Source organism: Panulirus ornatus, chromosome 39, assembly GCF_036320965.1.
Source record: "Panulirus ornatus isolate Po-2019 chromosome 39, ASM3632096v1, whole genome shotgun sequence".
Classification (NCBI taxonomy): Eukaryota; Metazoa; Arthropoda; class Malacostraca; order Decapoda; family Palinuridae; genus Panulirus; species Panulirus ornatus.
Genome location: NC_092262.1, coordinates 7,656,326 through 7,673,330, shown reverse-complemented (window position 1 = coordinate 7,673,330; position 17,005 = coordinate 7,656,326). Strand labels below are relative to the sequence as shown.

Here is a 17,005-nt window from a genome sequence, read left to right as displayed (position 1 = left end):
TATATATATATATATATATATATATATATATATATATATATATATATCACCCCGTAGGAAGTGGATGGTCATGGTGGGGGAGTCGTGAGTGGAAGTAGTGATAAAGGTGGCGCAGGTGGCTCCCCGCACCCCGTCCTTGGCATGTGCCTCTCAAACCCGCCTCCCTCGGGGGGGGGGGGGGGGGGTGTAATGTGGTGATTATGGGCCAAAAATCCTTTTACTGTAGAGTGTGTGTGTGTGTGTGTGTGTGTGTGTGTGTGTGTGGACTTAACAGGAGGGTGCGTTATGCCCTAGTTACGGTAGTGGGTGTGTAGGATCGCCAACCTTATCGCCACCACCTTCTTGCCTCTCCTGCTTGGGTCTGGCTGTGTGATGACCTGCTGTGCAGAAGATAGGGTGGCCATGCCCTCGGCGAAGGGCTTGCCTTGAGCACCACGGGTCGACCCTGGGGGCCATAGGCCTTAGGCCTGACGCTCAAGGGGAAGGTCTAGAGGCCAAACCATCAGTCTCAGTGGTCGAACTTTCGTGTTCAAGAGTCGAATCATCGTTCTCGAGGTTCGAATCGTCGTGCAGAAGGTTCGAACTGTCGTGCAGAAGGTTCGATTCATCATGTAGAAGATTCGAACCATATTGCAGAAGGTTCGAACTATTGTGCAGAAGGTTCGATTCATCGTTCTCGAGGTTCGAATCATCGTGCAGAAGGTTCGAGCCATATTGCAGAAGGTTCGATTCATCATGCAGAAGATTCGAACCGTATTGCAGAAGGCTCGAACCATAGTGCAAAAGGTTCGATTTATCGTTCTCGAGGTTCGAATCATCGTGCAGAAGGTTCGAACCATATTGCAGAAGGTTCGATTCATCATGCAGAAGATTCGAACCATATTGCAGAAGGCTCGAACCATAATGCAGAAGAATCGAACCATATTGCAGAAGGCTCGAACCATAATGCAGAAGGTTCGATTCATCGTTCTCGAGGTTCGAATCATCGTGCAGAAGGTTCGAGCTATAGCGCAGAAGGTTCAATTCATCCTGCAGAAGATTTGAACCATATTGCAGAAGGTTCGAACTATAGTGCTCAAGGTTCGAACCGTCTTGCCTCAGGGTCGCCCCTCGTCTTGCTCAAGTGGGGTTAGAGGGAGATGTTGATAATACCGATATATTATTGATCCATTCCGCTCGAGAGCTTGGTGGAGTGACCTTGCCTCTCTCTCTCTCTCTCTCTCTCTCTCTCTCTCTCTCTCTCTCTCTCTCTCTCTCTCTCTCTCTCTCTCTCTCTCTCTCTCCAGTAAATTGTCACCTTGTCTCGCCACATCAGGTTAGGTGCTGTGTTGCAGCGAGAACCAGACTCGAATCATGTTTCCGTCATCGTGCTCATGGGGTTGAGTCTTCATTGAGTCATCGTACTTCAGGTATCAAAGTCGTACTTATAGGGTTAAGTCTTCGTTAAGTTATCGTACTAAAGGTATCAAAGTCCTACTTATGGGGTTAAGTCATCGTACTCATGGGATTAAGTCCTCATTAAGTCATCGTACTAAGGCATCGAAGTCGTACTTATGGGGTTAAGTCTTCGTTAAGTCATCTTACTTCAGGTATCAAAGTCGTACTTATGGGGTTGTCTTCGTTAAGTCATCGCACTAAAGGTATCAAAGTCCTACTTATGGGGTTAAGCCATCGTACTCATGGGATTAAGTCTTCGTTAATTCATCGTACTCATGGGGTTAAGTCTTCGTTAAGTCATCGTACTTATGGGGTTAAGTCTTCGTTAAGTCACCGTACTTAAGGTATCACCGTCGTACTTGTGGAGTTAAGTCATCGTACCTACAGGGTTAAGTCTTCGTTAAGTCATCGTACTTAAGGTATCACCGTCGTACTTTTGGGCTTAAGTCATCGTACCTACAAGGTTAAGTCTTCGTTAAGTCACCGTACTTAAGGTATCACCGTCGTACTTTTGGGCTTAAGTCATCGTACCTACAAGGTTAAGTCTTCGTTAAGTCATCGTACTTCAGGTATCACCGTCGTACTTGTGGGCTTAAGTCATCGTATCGAAGGGTTGGTTCAGTCCTGTAGTACTGAGTGAGGTTCAGTCATCGTGGTAAGACACAGGTGCTGGAAGTCCACTTGATGTCGTGTGTGTGTGTGTGGTGTAATATATGGTATGTGTGGGGAGTGTGCGGCCGTCGCCCTTGGTGTTCGTCCATTAAATGTTTATACTCTCCTTGAGTCCGGAGTGATGCAACTCTTTTTTTTTTTTTTATTTACCCGCATTGAAACCTTGCTACCGGAAGTTCTCTCTCTCTCTCTCTCTCTCTCTCTCTCTCTCTCTCTCTCTCTCTCTCTCTCTCTCTCTCTCTCTCTCTCTCTCTCTCTCTCTCTCTCTCCATTTATTTATTCGTTCACAAATTTATTATTGTTTTACTCTGTTGCTATAGCCTTAAAACATGCAGATAACTCAATCAGGAAGCGCACTGTGGAATGGAACAAGGAACTTCCCTGAGAAGTATATATATATATATATATATATATATATATATATATATATATATATATATATATATATATATATATATATATATAATGTTCTCGACTTCCACACATTCTTCAAGGCTCCCAGGATTTTCGCCCCCTCCCCCACCCTATGATCCACTTCCGCTTCCATGGTTCCATCCGCTGCCAGATCCACTCCCAGATATCTAAAACACTTTACTTCCTCCAGTTTTTCTCCATTCAAACTTACCTCCCAATTGACTTGACCCTCAACCCTACTGTACCTAATAACCCGCTTCGGTGTGGGGGAGGGTGGGTAAAACATCACAGCTTTGACTCAGCTGGAGAGTCATTGACGGGCCAGCCAAACTTATACCACCAAAGGTTAGGTAAACGTCTTTGTTCTTAGGGCGAGGAGGCAAGCCATTAACCTACATTGGGTCGCCTGAAGTGTGGGTGAGGTGGTTCGTTTCAGGGGAACCACGGTCGCCTGAAGTGAGTCAGAAGCTGGGTGAGGTGGTTCGTTTCAGGGGAACCACGGTCGCCTGAAGTGTGGGAGAGGTGGTTCGTTTCAGGGGAACCACGGTCGCCTGAAGTGTGGGAGAGGTGGTTCGTTTCAGGGGAACCACGGTCGGCTGAAGTAAGCCAGAAGCTGGGTGAGGTGGTTCGTTTCAGGGGAACCATAGTTCCGTAAGACGGGTTTTATAAACACCCCATTAAAGCTCATGACCCCCCCCCCCCCTTTTTTTTTCTTTTTTCAATGTTTTTTCCCCTCAAACCTTCCTCCACTCTGACGTCTTTTTAAACAACATTTCAAGCGTCCTGTCAGGCGTTATCTCCACACCTCCTCAGCACCTGAGGAGGAACTTCATTTAGGCACCATCAGTCTCATAAGGGTCAAGGCTCCTTACCACTCGTTACCAAGTCGTTTTCTCTCGGTATTTCAAAGCCGTTAAGGACTTTATTTTTTCGTCCCCCATTCCCTCACCATTGAGATTAGTGGGGTGTTAGGTGTTCACACCGCTACCGTCCGCTGTCCATTGTCGTCCATCTACCAGGACGTCTTGCTGTCGTCATGCCACTGTCATGTACCTGATTTACCTCCTCTGTAATTCATGAAAGAGTTTTGTATTTCTTCTCCTGTATTCTGTTCTGTTGTTCTCGTCTCTTACTTTCTCATGCCTTACAGATATGTTGGCTGGGTCTTCTGTTGTCTTTAATCTCCGCCACAAGCCACATCCCTCAAAGCTTTTGAATTCCTCACATTTTTTTATGTATTTATTTATTTTTTCTAAACCTTCCTTAACTGTATAGCTATAGGTCCCCATATTCTGACGTACCCATCACTGTAACTTTCACAGGATCTTAACACAAGTGAGATATATCATGGGCACAGAACCCCCCCCAGCATTTCCTTGTTGGAATATCCTTAGTTCTGCGTAGTTCAGTTGAAGCCTCTGCTTTGTCCTCGTTTTGCCACCTTACGAACCTCATGCACGACCATTTATTCCAGATGGGTTAGCGTGCATGCTTCGGTCGAGTTGCATCATATTAATACGTGTGTTTCATTTGTAGCATTACCCTCTCAGTGTTGCATTACCCTCTCAGTGTTGCACACAAGGACGGCAAATGTGTGTACAGAAGACACGGAATGTGTTGTTTTGAATTGTTTGTTTTCTGGGTCGCGACTGATACCGTGCCTGGCTGCCTGTGTGCACAGCATGTGTTGCTTACTACATGAATACAGATCAGGCCGCTGTACACTGTTCTGTACGTGCAGCACACAGGCGTAACCTTGTTTGGACCACGGATACACATGCACACATCAGATTACCACCCTTATCTACATAGACTTTTAACCTTGTTTGGACCACGTATACACATGCACACACAACATCAGTTTACCACTCTTATCTACATAGACTTTTAACCTTGTTTTGACCACGTATATACATGCACACACACAGCATCAGGTTACCACCCCATACCTACTTACACTTAACACACATTGCCAGCCGATACTTACACGTACTTATGACATTGGACAACGTAGCATTTGCTCCTGTGGGAAGCTGATGTTTAGATAGCTATCAATTCTCATAGTTTCATGAAGGACAGACGCTCGTGAAATTTAGAAAAAAAAAAAAAGATGGGCAAAAGGAATATAGGAAAAAAGTTACAGCTTCATATGTTGATTGTAAACAAACTGATTCTGTGTTTGTTGAGTACATATGTTTTTGTGTCGGGTTAAAGAAATGATGGTTTGGGTCGGGAGGGTGGCTGGTCCAGGGTAGGTTTTCAGACGAGCCAAGTCTTCCTGAATTTTTTTGTGGGTAGAGTATGGTCGACGTGTTCACAGTTACTTGTGATGCGATTGATAACTTCAGAAGACACGACACCTCATTGTACGGTACGACACTCGTCCACGACGGTACGACACTCGACCACAACGGTACGACACTCGAACACGACGGTACGACACTCGTCCACGACGGTACGACACTCGATCACGACGGCACGACACTCGACCACGACGGTACGACACTCGATCACGACGGCACGACACTCGACCACGACGGTACGACACTCGATCACGACGGTACGACACTCGACCACGACGGTACGACACTCGATCACGACGGTACGACACTCGACCACGACGGTACGACACTCGACCACGACGGTGCGACACTCGACCACGACGGTACGACACTCGACCACGACGGTGCGACACTCGACCACGACGGTACGACACTACCACGACGGTACGATACTTGACCACGTTGACCACGACGGTACGACACGATCACGACGGCGCGACACTTGACCACGACGGCACGACACCCGACCACGACGGCACGACCCTCGACCACGACGGTACGACCCTTGGGCATATTGTCCCGTCGTTTGTAATTAATCCCCGAGTGTCGTGTGCAATGCCAAGGGCATCACTCACATGTCGCTACCGTCGTGCTCAAGGATCGCATGGTCGACCTCACCATTATAACGTGTCGTATGGTACAAAAAGCCTCCATCATCAGGTCTGTCATAGTAACAGTGGGGGAGGGACTCGTCCTTGCTCTGGACCCGTCGTGGTAACGCCCCGCGTGAGTCGGTGGGTTTTCGTCCCCCTACTGTGGGTCGCAGAGTCAACGGGGAGGCTTCTGTGCCGTGTGTGTGTGTGTGGGGGCGAGGAGTGGGGCAGGGGACGGGGAGGCTTCTGTGCCGTGTGTGTGTGTGTGGGGGCGAGGAGTGGGGCAGGAGGTTGACACGTGTGTGTGTGTGTGTGTGTGTGTCGTGGAGGAGGAGGTGGGAGGCGCGCGCACCTGTACACACACATACACACCGCATGTGTTTACCTCTGTTCTGACCTTTGTGTAGCACTTGTCCCCAGAGCAGGTGTTTACCACCACACTCCCTCCCTCCCTCCTTTCCTCCCTCCCTCCCTCCCTCCCTCCCTCCCTCCTTTCCTCCCTCCCTTCCTCCCTTCCTCCCTCCCTCCAGGGTGGTGGTGTTACAAGGGGCAGGAGGACAGGTGCGTCCCGTGGACCAGGTCAGACGACCAGGCCACCATACCCCATCTTGGTCAGGGGTCGTACCCTCGTGCGCGAAAGGTCGTACCGTCGTGCACGATAGGTCGTACCATCGTGCACGGTTATACCGTCGTGAGCGAAGGTCGTACCCTCGTGCGCGAAAGGTCGTACCATCGTGCACGGTTGTACCCTCGTGCGCGAAGGTCGTACCCTCGTGCACGAAAGGTCGTACCATCGTGCACGGTTGTACCGTCGTGCGCGAAGGTCGCACCGTCGTACACGAAGGTCATACCCTCGTGCACGAAGGTCGTACCGTCGTACTCGAAGGTCATACCCTCGGGCTCAAAGGTCGTACTGTCGTGCACGGAAGGTCGTACCGTCGTACATGAAGGTCGTACTGTCGTGCACGGAAGGTCGTACCGTCTTGCACGGAAGGTCGCACCGTCGTGCACGAAATGTCGCACTATCGTACACGAAGGTCGTACCGTCGTGCGCGAAAGGTCGTGCCGTCGTGCTCGAAAGGTCGTACCGTCGTGCTCAAGGGGGAGGGGGGTTGTTACCTTGTTTGCCGCTAGTCCGGCCAGTGCCTGACGACACACCGACCAGTACTTGGGTCTCTTCGTCCCACAAGGTCCTCTGGTTACGAAGTCGTCACCTCCAGTACGAACTCCTAATTGGCTCCCCCCAACGACCCGTGACCTCAGTTCTTAAACGACCGGAGGGCATTTGATCAGTAAGAGGTCACGGGAGTTACCAGGAGCCATTCGGTAATTCGTTTGTGGCCATTTGTTGAGTCGTTCGCTCGTTCGTGTGGAAGTCCTCCTCAAGACGCAGTCGTGGAAGCGGTGATTCAAATTGATGATTAAACTAAGGTAATCTGTTCCTGCTGGTATGGGGTCACCACTTTGGATTACATTGGTGCTGTAGGTACGTAATTCTTAAGTTTACATAAGGTAATCTGTTTCTGTTAGTATGGGGTCACCACTTTGGATTACATTGGTGCTGTAGGTACGTAATTCTTAAGTTTACATAAGGTAATCTGTTTCTGTTAGTATGGGGTCACCACTTTGGATTACATTGGTGCCGTAGGTACTTAATTGTTAAATTAACCCAAGGTAATCTGTTCCTAGTAGTATGGCGGTCACCACTTTGGATTACATTGGTGCTGTAGGTACGTAATTGTTATTAATGGAATTTGTTAGATGTGAATTACCCCTTTTATGTAGCAATGCTTTCAATGAGTACTGCTGCTGCTCAGTCTTGTACGTGTCCAACTTGGATGGTCTACTTAATGTGCATAGAGTGAGTAGATACTGTTACTTGAGTAGATAGATTGTGGTAATGTGATTTCTACTGGAGTAGATAAGGTGTGTGTGTGTGTGTGTGTGTGTGTGGTTGTAAAAAAAAAGTAATTGTAATCCCTCTTAAGACTGTTGGAAGAAAGAAGACGAGGAGATGGTTGGTTGTCAGCGGGGTCTGTGGTGAGGCAACTGTGGTAGGTGGGTGGCGAGAGAGAGAGAGAGAGAGAGAGAGAGAGAGAGAGAGAGAGAGAGAGAGAGAGAGAGAGAGAGAGAGGGAGTTGGGTAAGCGCTGTTGCCACCATCACGGGCGCCTCTGTACAATCCCCATCACATCATAGTGAAGGTGGAATGTAAAGTGGAGGAACCCAGGGTTGACGTCACGAAGGGGGGGGGGGGGAAGGCAGAACAAAGGTGTGTGTTTCTCTCTCTCTCTCTCTCTCTCTCTCTCTCTCTCTCTCTCTCTCTCTCTCTCTCTCTCTCTCTCTCTCTCTCTCTCTCTCGTGCCAGACAGATGTGGGTCACTGGGATACACGGGACACATCGTTGTTAGTATGGGAGAATCCCAGCTTCTGGTGTGTGTGTGTGTGTGTGTGTGTATAAGGAATTAGATACCATTAAATTTGTAAGAGAAGTATATAAGTAATTTAGTTTAGTGTAGTGTAGTTATTGTTGATAAAAGTATTGGATCTTAGATTAACCAGTCAGCATCTCTCTCATACGATGACTTACCCTTTTTTTTTTTTTTGTCGTAACCCGTTTTTTCTTTGTACACAAACTATATATTATCATGATATGAAACCTTCAACACTTTCTAGGCGCAGTAGAAGGGTTGGGTTGGCTCCTTTGGGTCCCTGACGAGGAAGTACTCCTTTCCGTCCGCTTTTGTATATATATATATATATATATATATATATATATATATATATATATATATATATATATGTATGTATATATATATATATATATATATATATATATATATATATATATATATATATATATATATATATTATTATTATACTTTGTCGCTGTCTCCCGCGTTAGCGAGGAAGCGTAAGGAAACAGACGAAAGAATGGCCCAACCCACCCACATACACATCCACACACGAGCACACACACACACACACACACACACACACACACACACACATATATATATATATATATATATATATATATATATATATATATATATATATATTTTTTTTTTATACTATTCGCCATTTCCCGCGTTAGCAAGGTAGCGTTAAGAACAGAGGACTGGGCCTTTGAGGGAATATCCTCACCTGGCCCCCTTCTCTGTTCCTTCTTTTGGAAAATTAAAAAAAACTGAGAGGGGAGGATATATATATATATATATATATATATATATATATATATATATATATATATATATATATATATATATATATATATATATATATATATATATATATTTACGAACAAAGTGCATATGAACGCGCACCTTCATACAACACGGGGTCCCGGGTTCGATCCTGGCTGTTAGAGGTTTGTATGTGGTGTAGAGAGAGAGAGAGAGAGAGAGAGAGAGAGAGAGAGAGAGAGAGAGAGAGAAATATGTATGACTGGATAACGCCAAAAGGTGGAGGGACAGCGCGTAACGCCTCCCTCAGAAAATTTAATATCCGAAGAAGGTGACGTGAGTTCGGTGTTGTCAGGTGTTCGATGTGTGAGGGAGGAGAGGTCGTCTGCTCGTGGACTGAAAGCCAGCAGCTCGCGTGGTGGTTGAGGCATGAAGCATTGAAAAAGCCACGCACACTGCAAAAAAAAAAAAAAGGGGGGGGAGTGGTACTTGACAGCCGCTGAAGTGCTGGGCCCCCGCCAGGCAGCCGTCGCTGAAATTTCCGCCCGAGACCCCCGCGAGCTGGCGGCCTACTGCCCACGTAGAGAGAGAGAGAGAGAGAGAGAGAGAGAGAGAGAGAGATGGAGCGTTTCCCCTGTGGTTAGAGAAAGTCATCCCGCCACAGTTTTGACGCGCGCGCGGGGGGGAAAAGACCGCGCTGCGGGCAAGGTCGTCGCTTCGCCGACGGTACGTGCGGCCATATATTCTCACAATCACAAGAGGATTTCACTCTCTCTCTCTCTCTCTCTCTCTCTCTCTCTCTCTCTCTCTCTCTCTCTCTCTCTCTCTCTCTCTCTCTCTCGACGCGCGCACTGACGCGACACGGATGGAGATGGGGAGGCAGACACGCATTGCCTACACGTAGCCTGGCGCGGTCAGTTGACTGGAGCTGTGAAGAGGGCAAGGGAGAGGCGAGCAATGGTCAGCAATAGTGGTGGGGGTTGATGGTGGTTGCCCGCGCTGCGCTCACCAGGTCAGACAGCAGTTGCTAGGAGGAAACTGTTCAGGGCGACGGCTTTTCGAATGCCTGAGCAAGCGCTGTCACCAGCACGGACGCCTAACCCCAAGGACTGTGTATAGTCTGTTCGGCTGGCAACAGATGTGGTCATGAGGCATATGTTTGCTTTCGAAGCATCGTACGTTGATGGCATACACACACACACACACACACACACACACACACACACACACACACACACACACTTCTTTTCCTGTATTATCCGCTGTTGAAATGATTGGATTATACTCGAAATTATGGGATTATCGTCACGTGGAATTGCCAGGTGTTGATTGTAACAGTGGCCTTCCCTGTCACACAGTTTAAAAGTGCGGTATGTGCGATGTGGCTGGGAGCCGACCGACCGACCATTCGAAGAGACTCGGGTGAAATTGAATGGAAGACCTCGTTCGGATCCACTGACCCTGACTTCGTTTTCCGACGACTCTTAAGGGATGGAGGGGGAATAGTTGTCGCGGGAAGTCATCTATTTCTTGGGATCGAATGCGATTCTCTTATCAGCATTCTCCACCGACAGAGGCCAAAAAAAAAAAAAAAAGAAAAAGGAAGAGGTAATAGAGAATGGGAAGTATATTACAAAGGTTTTTTGGTGACGTAGTGTTGAAATAACTTAGCCATAGACTCGAGGCAGTTTGTCTCCCCCCACACAAGCGTTCATGATGAACAGCCTTACAGTGAGAGCTTAATTGTTGCTTGCTGCTCGAGTGTGTCTGGTGGAGAAAGATCCCCCGAAAAAAAAAAAAAAAAAAAAACCCACCATTCCTCCAGCGGTGTCATACCCATTTTCTCTCATCCAGATAGAAAATGAGTAATTATGTGACCGGTATGGCAATGTCTCGACCATTGCTCCTTATTTAAATTTTATCGGTTCTGTTTGTTGTTGTTTTCCCTCCCTCTCTCCATTTCAGGTCGTTGGAGGGTTGTTTTCCCTCCCTCCCTCCATTTCAGGTCGTTGGAGGGTTGTTTTCCCTCCCTCCCCTTCAGGTCGTTGGAGGGTTGTTTTCCCTCCCTCCCCTTCAGGTCGTTGGAGGTTTTTTTTCCCTCCCTCCCTCCTTTTAAGGTCGTTGGAGGGTTGTTTTCCCTCCCTCCCTCCCTCCCCCTCAGGTCGTTGGAGGGTTGTTTTCCCTCCCTCCCTCCCTCCCCTTCAGGTCGTTGGAGGTTTTTTTTCCCTCCCTCCCTCCTTTTAAGGTCGTTGGAGGGTTGTTTTCCCTCCCTCCCTCCCTCCCCTTCAGGTCGTTGGAGGGTTTTTTTCCTCCCTCCCCTTCAGGTCGTTGGAGGATTGTTTTCCCTCCCTCCCCTTCAGGTCGTTGGAGGGTTGTTTTCCCTCCCTCCCTCCCTCCTTTTAAGGTCGTTGGAGGGTTGTTTTCCCTCCCTCCCTCCTTTTAAGGTCGTTGGAGGGTTGTTTTCCCTCCCTCCCTCCTTCCCTCCCCTTCAGGTCGTTGGAGGGTTGTTTTCCCTCCCTCCTTCCCTCCCCTTCAGGTCGTTGGAGGGTTGTTTTCCCTCCCTCCCTCCCTCCCCTTCAGGTCGTTGGAGGGTTGTTTTCCCTCCCCTTCAGGTCGTGTACACAGGTTGTTGGAGCTGGACAAACTATGCTTATGAATTAATCATCGTAGCTGTCCCAGAGACCTGGTCACTCTAACGCCTACTGAATATTTTGGAGGATCTTTTTCACAGCCGGGCACTGACCGCATCGCTGTGGCGACCACCCTCGTCGGCCAGTGTGTGTGTGTGTGTAATGCAGTAAGTTAACGTCTTTTGGGCTCTTTTGCACGACCCTTGAGCACGATGGTGTGGCTATCGGGGTACAGCGGTACGACCCCTTGGCCACAATGGTGTGGTTCCGGCGTGGCGGTACGACCCTTGAGCACGATGGTGTGGCTATCGGGGTACAGCGGTACGACCCCTTGTCCACAATGGTGTGATTCGGGCACGGCGGTACGACCATTGAGCACGGCGGTACGACCCTTGAGCACGACGGTACGACCCTTGAGCACGACAGTACGACCCTTGAGCACGACGGTGCGACCCTTGAGTACGGCAGTACGACCCTTGAGCACGACGGTGCGACCCTTGAGCACGGCAGTACGACCCTTGAGCACGACGGTACGACCCTTGAGCACGACGGTGCGATCCTTGAGCACGGCAGTACGACCCTTGAGCACGGTGGTACGATCTTTGAGCACGGCGGTACGACCCTTGAGCACGACGGTGCGACCCTTGAGTACGGCAGTACGACCCTTGAGCACGACGGTGCGACCCTTGAGCACGGCAGTACGACCCTTGAGCACGACGGTACGACCCTTGAGCACGACGGTGCGATCCTTGAGCACGGCAGTACGACCCTTGAGCACGGTGGTACGATCTTTGAGCACGGCGGTACGACCCTTGAGCACGGTAGTGTGACTCGGGGTACGGCGGTACGACCCTTGCCCACGTTGGTGTGATTCGGGCACGGCGGTACGACTCTTGAGCACGGCGGTGCGATCCTTGAGCACGGCGGTACGACCCTTGAGCACGGCGGTGCGATCCTTGAGCACGGCGGTACGACCCTTAAGCACGACGGTACGACCCTTGAGCGCGACCGAACGATCATTGGATACATGGCATCAGTCAGGTCTTAAGGACCACGAGATCGTGCCCAGGGGTCGTACGGTCATACTCAAGGATGTACCATCGTAGTCAAGGGTCGTGCGGTCATACTCAAGGGTCGTACCATCGTAGTCAAGGGTCGTACGGTCATACTCAAGGGTCGTACCATCGTAGTCAAGGGTCGTACGGTCATACTCAAGGGTCGTACCGTCGTAGTCAAGGGTCGTACGGTCATACTCAAGGGTCGTACCATCGTAGTCAAGGGTCGTGCGGTCATACTCAAGGGTCGTACCATCGTAGTCAAGGGTCGTACGGTCATACTCAAGGGTCGTACCATCGTAGTCAAGGGTCGTACGGTCATACTCAAGGGTCGTACCATCGTAGTCAAGGGTCGTACGGTCATACTCAAGGGTCGTACCGTCGTAGTCAAGGGTCGTACGGTCATACTCAAGGGTCGTACCGTCGTAGTCAGGGGTCGTAACCGCGTGCTTAAGGGATAACTCGCTATTTCATAGTTTATATTATATTTTTATTCACTGTTCAGTGTGTGAGAATACAGGTTGCCAAGTTAGATTGGTTTGTTTTTACATGTATTTTTTTTTTTTTTTTTGTAGTCAAGTGTTCCTCGTGTGTTTTTATGGCGTATGTTTATTTATGACCCAAGTTTTGTATCACATTATGGAAATGAAAGAGAAAAAGAGTGCATGTTCTTTTTCACGTCCCTCGCATGTGTTCGGTTGTGGGGGCCATGTCACATGTTCTCTGCCACGGTTGTATTTACATCTGATCTTTTCTTCATCATTGTGGTTTGATCGCCGGGAAGAGGCGGAGCGGGAGGAGGAGGAGGAGGAGTGTGTGTACCCAGACCCACTGACTGACTCACCCAGTTAAAGCCGCACATCTTGCCGTGCGTGTGGCATATGTATGATGATATCAAGGCGCTGTTCCTCATTGCCCCGTGCATATGTGGGGCAAAGGGGCTTTACTCTCGTGGCGACCCACGCACGCCTCTTGTTCTTGCATATTTACCAGATGATATTCTTATTCTTATGATCTTCATTTTTCATTTTTTTTTTTTTTTTTGTACTGCCATTCACGCCGCCGTGGCTTATCCGTTGGTTAGGTTCTCACTTATGTATACATATATACTTCCCCTTGCCTAAGTTCCACTATTCCCTTTTGTGTTCTGAGTTATATTTTTGACGTGATAGATAGAACTGTTTTAGTGTTAACGTTGCTGGCTTGTCGTGGTGATCTGTGTGTGTGTGTGTGTGTGTGTGTGTGTGTGTGTGTGTGTGTCCTTACCACGTCTTGTCGTATCCTTGTCAAGTGAGTTACATAGAGAGGGGGTTTCCATGTATCCACTCTTCGTAGCTCCTTCCGCCCAGGTGCGGTGCCTTTCGTGTTCCCTTCCACTGCACCCTTTCCGGTGGTTCTTTATGACTTCACACAGATGGAGAAGGTGACGTTGCTAGAGACGTTGCTCCATCTTCGGGGGGGGGGGGGGGGTGTCGAGTGTACGTCGTGTGTACTCGCTCAAACATCTCAAATGTGTCCACACGTACCTGAAGGAGGCAACTAATTAATTCTTTGACGTTGGCCAGAGTGTAACATTTGCTTTCCTCACTGACCCCAGGGCGGGAATTTTTCACCCGATACGCTGCTCTGTCTTTAATTCCTATACAACTTCATTGACGTTGCGTTGATCTGGGTTAAATGTCATTGGCCATTGCGTTTATCTAGGTTAAATGTCATTGGCCATTGCGTTTATCTAGGTTAAATGTCATTGGCCATTGCGTTTATCTAGGTTAAATGTCATTGGCCATTGCGTTTATCCGGGTTAAATGTCATTGGCCATTGCGTTTATCTAGGTTAAATGTCATTGGCCATTGCGTTTATCTGGGTTAAATGTCATTGGCCATTGCGTTTATCTAGGTTAAATGTCATTGGCCATTGCGTTTATCCGGGTTAAATGTCTTTGGCCATTGCGTTTATCCGGGTTAAATGTCATTGGCCATTGCGTTTATCTGGATTGAAGATCGTTGGCCATTGCGTTTATCCGGGTTAAATGTCATTGGCCGTTGTGTTTATCTGGATTGAAGATCGTTGGCCATTTTTCCGAACCGTGGTGCATTTTTTTTTTTTAGCCTTTTTGTACCTTTTTTTTTCGTAGCCTTTCGCGTTCCTTACCTGATTCTGGGCATCATGAGTCGACGTTGGCGTGTCATTCTTCCTCGTCTGTGGCGGATCATTGTGACACACCCATGAACCGCAGTGGTCTTCGAGGGACACAGGCCTCCTCACCCACCCATGAACCGCAGTGGTCTTCGAGGGACACAGGCCTCCCCACCACCCATGAACCGCAGTGGTCTTCGAGGGACACAGGCCTCCCCACCACCCATGAACCGCAGTGGTCTTCGAGGGACACAGGCCTCCCCACCACCCATGAACCGCAGTGGTCTTCGAGGGACACAGGCCTCCTCACCCACCCATGAACCGCAGTGGTCTTCGAGGGACACAGGCCTCCTCACCCACCCATGAACCGCAGTGGTCTTCGAGGGACACAGGCCTCCCCACCACCCATGAACCGCAGTGGTCTTCGAGGGACACAGGCCTCCCCACCACCCATGAACCGCAGTGGTCTTCGAGGGACACAGGCCTCCCCACCACCCATGAACCGCAGTGGTCTTCGAGGGACACAGGCCTCCTCACCACCCATGAACCGCAGTGGTCTTCGAGGGACACAGGCCTCCTCACCCACCCATGAACCGCAGTGGTCTTCGAGGGACACAGGCCTCCCCACCACCCATGAACCGCAGTGGTCTTCGAGGGACACAGGCCTCCCCACCACCCATGAACCGCAGTGGTCTTCGAGGGACACAGGCCTCCTCACCACCCATGAACCGCAGTGGTCTTCGAGGGACACAGGCCTCCTCACCCACCCATGAACCGCAGTGGTCTTCGAGGGACACAGGCCTCCCCACCACCCATGAACCGCAGTGGTCTTCGAGGGACACAGGCCTCCTCACCACCCATGAACCGCAGTGGTCTTCGAGGGACACAGGCCTCCTCACCCACCCATGAACCGCAGTGGTCTTCGAGGGACACAGGCCTCCCCACCACCCATGAACCGCAGTGGTCTTCGAGGGACACAGGCCTCCTCACCCACCCACCACCCACCCACCACTTGCAACCGTCGTTCATCCTTGGGAAAAGTCGCCGGCGTTGGTGACGCCGCGCGTGCGCGTCCTCTCTCTCTCTCTCTCTCTCTCTCTCTCTCTCTCTCTCTCTCTCTCTCTCTCTCTCTCTCTCTCCCTTTCCCGTTCCCCCAGTCGGATTAGCTGTCTGTCCATGTATGTGTCGCCGGCATCTCAGACAAGGTTGGGTGTTTTGTTTACCTTCGTCATCTGTGGGAATATGATGGAAGACCCCCACCCCCTTGCTCATGTAACCCGCCCACATCCCATTTTCTTTTATTATTATGATTAGCATTGTGATGATGATTTTTTTTTTCTTTTTTCTTGGCCTTGTTTTTATTTGTTACGTAACCCCAGGTCCCATTTTTGTGGGGATTCTTGCGGCCGGGATGCTGCGCTGCAAGCAGGAGCAGGGGAAAAGTATGCGGGCACTCCGAAAGCGAAAGATAAAAATCCTCATCGAAAATGTACTTCTTTGGACCATCAGACGATGATACGACCTCGCTGGAGGCGACTCTTGCTCAGCAGGTGGAGTCCGGTAACACCTCCCTTACTTCTGCGTTGATTACGCACAGATGAGTCAGAATTGTGTGGGTCTTTATATTAGTTGCGCAGTGGTTGAAAGGGTGTGTTTGTTGCTTACGGTAATGTAGTCGTGTCCATGTTTGTGTGTGTGTGTGTCAGAGTAGCGGAAGGTGTGGTGGTAAAATTCTCGTGTGCTTGGGGGAAGGAGTGGTCCATATTGCATATTCCATCCTTTGCGCTATTGAGCCTTAGTGTCATTCTGTTGACGGCTGCGCGCCATATCCAACGGTTTAGGTCCCGCTCGCCAGCACAGTTGCATATTTTAATGTCTCTTCTGGATGCGGACACACCCTAACCACTGCGTCTGTTTCCTCTCCAGATCATAGTCCACTGACTCTACCATACATCCTGTGTTTTGGATGTGGAAAGGGAGCTGTGGTTTCGGTGCATTGTTACATAACAGCTAGAGACTTGAATTGTGAACGAATGGAGCCTTTTGTTGTCTTGTCCAAGCGCTACCTCGCGCGCATGCGGGGGGAGGGGGGTTCTTATTTCATGTGTGGCGGGGTGGCGATGGGAATGAATAAAGACAATAAGTATAGATCATGTACACGTGTATGTATGTGTATGTATATATATGTATACGTTGAAATGTATTGGTATGTATATGTGCGTGTGTGGACGTGTATGTATATACATGTGTATGTGGGTGGGTTGGGCCATTCTTTCGCGTGTTTCCTTGCGCTACCTCACTAACGCGGGAGACAGCCACAAAGTGAAATAGATGAATATATATATATATATATATATATATATATATATATATATATATATATATATATATATATATATATATATATATATATATATTCATACTATTCGCCATTTCCCGTGTTAGCGAGATAGCATTAAGAACAGAGGACTGAGCCTTTGAGGGAAAACCCTCACTTGGCCCCTTTTTCTGTTCTTTCTTTTGTAAAACTGGTAACGCTCCG

The 17,005-nt window shown here is 49.0% G+C and overlaps 1 protein-coding gene across 3 annotated transcripts in view; it reads left to right on the top strand.

Moving 5' to 3' along the window:
* LOC139761083 (uncharacterized) overlaps positions 1 to 17,005 on the top strand; it is a 160,926-nt gene that overhangs the window by 65,586 nt on the left and 78,335 nt on the right. The gene's annotated exons all lie outside the window — the stretch shown is intronic.